General features: G+C 32.4%; 1 pseudogene; it reads left to right on the top strand.

The window, feature by feature from the left end:
• Positions 1-1546: 1546 nt before the first annotated feature.
• On the top strand, positions 1547-4978 carry LOC129893989 (sulfite exporter TauE/SafE family protein 3-like; annotated as a pseudogene).
• Positions 4979-5931: the final 953 nt, after the last annotated feature.

Here is a 5931-nt window from a genome sequence, read left to right as displayed (position 1 = left end):
ATTTTTCTCCGACTTAAGCCACATCTGTCTCGCCACAGCAGCCCCATCCTGGCAGGATTATTCTCGCTCTAGTGGGATATGCATAGACAGAGAGCTTGTAAAGAGTCTCCAAGTCTTTCATATCACAACATACCCTCATCCAATGACATCTTAACATATACCTTTCCCGCCAAGTTCAATTTCGGGAGTTTTACTCATTCAAATACGATTTTGTAAATTCGTACATGCTATGTATTATCTTGGCTATCAAATAAATAAATCAGACTATAGATTCAATCCCCCATCCATTTTCATATTACCTTAGACCTCATCTGACTCAGAATTCGTCCAAATCTAGCCTAGGCTCAAAATTTTTCAAGTCACTACCCGAAGTTTTCTGGTCTGTATTCCTTCCCTATTGGCTTATCATCCACGTCGGGAACAGGTCGTTATAGATTTCTAACCATCGTGTCTTTTTATCATTTAATAAATTAAATATATAATAAGTATATGTATATTTATTATTTCTATGGATCTTGATTGACCTACATGGATGATCCGAATCTAATTCCTTTATATATAGTAAATGTTGAACCCCTTTGCTTCTTTGTATGTGTATTTCTTCATATTTTGAACCCTTTTTATAAAAAATTTGACTCCGATAACCTCTTTTCTAACTAAAATCTTCTCATAATATGACTTAACAAAAAACATCCCATAGTTTCCCAACCCCCACCTCCAAACATCGTGGTTATTCTGAAGTGTTCCTTGTTTGTGAAGAAAATCAACTAGGCTTTGGAATTCTGTTGTAGTTTCCAATTCTGAAAGTTCTCCTAAACTTCCCAAAAAAATAAAAAACTTCTCCATCTTCTATTGTTCCAACTTGATGGACTGTCATCCCCTTTTTTGACAAGAAATTCTTTTAATTTTGAGTCTTAAAATGTTGTTCCTATACCACATGTGTCCCAAAAATTTGTAGACTTTAAATTTGCAGACCGTGAAATTTTTTTTGAGTAAAACTTATAATTTTACTATAAATAATATCTTATTGTTTTACCTAAAGTTGAAACTACTAAAGAAGTTCATATTGTAACTATTCATCCTAAGCAATGTGAGATGAAATAATATATTTTATGTAGCATTTCCATCTACTGAAAGCTAGCGTTTATTTTTTTTTAAAATGTAACTTTTTTAAATATATTTTTCAGCTGATATTCAATACCTACCTGATTAATATAAATTGACATAGTATAATGTCTTTGTTGATTTTTGCTATTCATGCTAAGTTTAGTATAAATTTAATCTTCATCTTAATCATGCACCCATCCAATTTGTTATTATTTTATCCTACCTCTCAACAAAAGGATATATATAAAAAGATCAGAACCAAAAGGACATCATTGAATAGCTCTAAAGAAGGAACTTTAATTTTTAAGCATAAGACACCATTATAGCTCAAAAAGTTGTTGCTTTTAAATAGTTAATCTTGATTGTCAATGATGTTCTAATCTTGATTGTCTCACAAGGGTGCTGCTGGTTTATAGAGTGGTGGGGATATACCATTTGATGGGCTGAAATTGGGAAGACTTTGACAGGATATGAAGTTGAGGTTATTGTTGTAGTTTTTGCAGTTTCCGCGTCTGCTGAGAAAATTGCAAATAGAGGAACAACTGATGACCTTGAATCAGGATCCCTTTTAAGCTATACAATCTTCTGCTTCCCGAGGCTAAAATGCATTAGCAAAATTTTTGGCCAGTAAGTACACTTCAAACATCAAGCTTTTTTGTAAGGATCATTCGGTTTAGTTGATGACTTGAAGGCGTAGTAGTTTATGCCTTGTGGTGGATGTTCTTACTCAAGTGTGATATGTATTTCAGGATTTGGAATTTGGGTGGAGAGTAATTCTTGCTTCTGTCGTTGGATTCTTTGCTGTCTTTTTTGGGAGTTATGGAGATGTTGGGGACGATGGTATCTTTGTTCCCATGCTTATTTTGATCATTTGATTTGATCCAAAAACATCAACTGCAATTTCAATATGTAAGAATCATAATGCTTGTCTTGTTTGTATGCCGACTCAAGTGCGATTTTTTAAGGTTGCAGGGCTTCTTGTAAGATATAACTCCCAAGTTTATGCTACATGATTTCTTGTGCTAATACTTCTTGTTTCACTTCACTGGGTATGTTGTTGTTGTATTATGTTTTCCTTGTCAGGTAGGGGCAACTGTGTTGCTAAGTCATCCAATGCTTGACCATCCCATCATTAATTCTGATCTAGCGCTTCTTTTATAACCAATGCTGTTGCTAGGGATCAGTATTGGAGTTATTCTTAACGTATTTTTTTCTGAGTGGATGGTTACAGTGTTGTTGGTCATTCTTATCATAGGTAATGATGAATCAGCTGTGATTCTACCCATGTTGTCGATAGTAGGTTTTCTGATTGGTTAAGGGACTTGCAGTTACATCAACTAGGTCATTCTTCAAGGGTGTTGAGGCATGGAAAGAAGAAACCAGATTAGAAAAGTTTAATCTCTTTGGACCTTCTTTTTGATAGTAATGTGCATTAAAAATTGTCTTTTCTGATAAATTGTTCACTCGTGTTTCTTTTACGTCCAGATGCTCTCCAGATACTTGGTATCTACCAGTGAGTATGAAGAAGAAGACGAAAATCAAGGTTTGACAATGTGAAGACACGGTTGCTTAAATTATCTACTTTTATCATGTAGGTATCAACAGAGATATTTGACCAGCTAGTAATATATGGTATTGTGAAACTGAAACAGATGATGGTGCTGAAGATATTATGTACAAACTTCTACCTAGAGGTCCAAGAGTTAGAAATGAAGAGGTAATTTATAACTCCCATGGCCATATTCGTTTGACCACTTTCATTTTTGTCGCTATCAATTTATCTGACTACCTACTGGATATCTTCAAGGTTTATTGCTTTAAATTACTTGCCTGTTTTTAATGCCTTCACATTTTCAGGACCACCTTCTGCAATATTAACTTTCTGACCAGAAGCTATCATTTTTTAGGTACAGACATATACGTCAACTTGTTCAACGACATATTGGATCTTATACCTCTTACAGGTACTTATTGCTTGAAATGTAAAATATACTGTCGTCCTCTTTCGCCGAGATGCCTTTTAAAAAGATTTTTTCCCGCATCGGAACTGAGTGTTTTCTCCAATTTCCATTCACCCACATATCCAAACCTTATGATCAGCAAGGTTCTTCCATCAATAATTTGATTCCACTCTATGACAATGATTTGTGCAGCTTAGCTAACTATGTAGCTCAACACTTTTGTGTCTAGGTTTATCTGACATTAAATTGTTTCTGTAGCTAAATATACTGAATGAGATTTTATAGATGTGTCTCTCTTACTTTTTTGCTTATTCAAAAGATAGTCGACTGTGATTCTTAGAGGTGCGAAATGTGTTATGAGGACAATGTTTTAGTGAGGAAAAGATTCAATGAGAAGATCATTATTATGGCCTTCCCTTGTTATCTTATTTAAGAATATTTCTTTTTCTACTTTTCAGGTCCCTGTTGCTGCAGGAGCTTCTGCATATGAAGCAGTTTGCTTGTATAATGGAACGAGGGTGGTCATGTCAAGTGGTGAAGCAGTAATAACCTGGAAAGTACATCAGTTGATTATTTACTGTTGCTGTGGCATTTTGGCTGGTATAGTTGGTGGGCTGCTAGGTCTTGATGGAGGATTCGTTTTGGGTCCATTGTTTCTACAACTAGGGATTTCTCCTCAGGTGCATCTTTCGTTTCTCTTGATAACTCTTGTTTTATAAAGAAGAGCTTTTTCGATTTGCAAGTTATATACAACTATTGATCACCTCATTAACTTATGAATAAGGGAAGTTATTGACAGACTAAACCATATAGAAATTTGCAAATGTAGATTTCTAGTACTACTACTACCTTTATGATGATATTCTCCTCCTCCATGTCCGTCATACAGTATTACCTGCTAGGACTCTTTCCAGTACCGTATGGTAAGGACAACCTGAAAATCTTCATTGCTTTTTATTGTTGATAGTTGAGCAATCATATATTTTATCTCTATCTTGCTGCCCTGTATTTTGTTGCTGTGGCCACTGTTGCTGCCTTGGTAGGACACCATCTTGTACTAAAAATAATTAACATAGTTAATAGAATATCAGTTATCATCTTTATTTTGGCCCTCACAATCTTTGTAAGTGCACTCTCATTAGCCCAAGTTCCTTCTGTTTTTATTTGTTTACATATTTTGAGCTATAATTTGAAATTGTCTTATCATTGTAAAATTTTCTATATATTTAAAAAGTTAAAGTTATAAAATATGAAATTGGTGAAATAAGAAACTATGACGTCCAAATTATTTGAACTTATGAAAGAATGTTAATATATATACATTAAATCAACAAATCAGAATCTAAATAAAATTTGAATCAAGTCATTAGTAAATAAAGATACACTATTTTATCAACATACAACATTAATTGAGAAGAAATAAGGGGGAAAAGATTAACCTGGGATGTCGCATAATGAAGTGCCCCAAGTAAAAAAGAAAAATCAATTTTCAAGGAGAGAATAATTATTGACAGAAGCAACACAAAACTAATACTAATCTTATATACTAATTAGATAATTACATAGAATTTAATTAAGAAGGTAAAAAGACTATGAAAATATCCCACTATGTGAAAGATAAAAAGAAACAAAATTGATTTGTGCTTCTAAATACAAAATTTATAGCTGAAAATTATTTTTTTAAAAAAATGTCATAACTAAAGAATTAAAATGCAATGGTTTATTTTATTAATTCTGCATTTATGTGAATAAAATAAGACTTTAATTAATTTACTATTCATTTAAATAGTTAATTAGATTTTAATTTAGCGTACAAAAAAAAATGGTAATCCAACTTTGGAGGTTGGAGCTTCCCACTTTTAATAATGTATGATTTTTGTAAATAGTTGCATGCATTTCAATCACTTTAACAGTTTACCAAACATATATGTGAGTCACTTTTATAACGAGAAGTATATCAGGCCTTTTTTTCCTTTAATAAATTTAGATGTTGAGATGAATATGTGGACATAATAGAAAAGAAAAGATTAAGAAAGATATTCAATACAAGGTGAGATTAGCCCTATGTGATGAACAAGGTGAGGAAAATGTCGTTGAGATCAAAGGCGTATTCAGGATTTCGAGAGGATGGGTGCACTATTACGAAAGGTGGATCTAAAATATAAATTTTGATTGATTTGACATTTAGGTTTTTTATCACAAAAAATCAGTTAAACTTTAAAATTATAGATCCAAAACTAATTCTTATCTATTTCAAATAGTAATTTATATATATATATATAGCTATATTCCATGCAAAAGGTATTGAGATCAGTTGAACCCATTGATTGTATGTTATATCATATAGTACTACTAGTTTTAAATTTTAAATATACACATTTGGTTTAATTATATACAAATTATACAGTGCTAAAAAAATTAGTAATTTCCAATGTGATAAACCTAAAAATTTTGAAAGATTAAAGAAAAAAAAATACTAGTTAAAATGCAAAAAGTGCTACTAATAACTACTTAGAAAGGTGTTTCCTAATTTTAGAAAGAAAAATAAAACAAGATAGGTATAAGATTTAAATTTTTAACCTCATTTAGAGAGGTGCACCAATCTTACATTATATGATACTGAATATTGGTTTACATATTTATATTTAAATATTTTTGTTAAGAAATATAACACTACAAACGTATGATCTCGAGAGGGAAGCATAGGTTCACGTGAACCCAGTGACCCCCCCCCCCCCCCTTTGCATATGCCCCTGGTTGAAATGGTTCAAACATGTATACTTATGTCCAGTGAAGAAGTGTGAGAGATTAATCATGCCAAAGGCGAATCGAGGAATTCTAGAATATGGGTGAACTACCAAAG

Source organism: Solanum dulcamara, chromosome 1 (genome assembly GCF_947179165.1).
Source record: "Solanum dulcamara chromosome 1, daSolDulc1.2, whole genome shotgun sequence".
NCBI lineage: Eukaryota > Viridiplantae > Streptophyta > Magnoliopsida > Solanales > Solanaceae > Solanum > Solanum dulcamara.
This window is presented reverse-complemented; position numbering and strand designations above follow the sequence as displayed.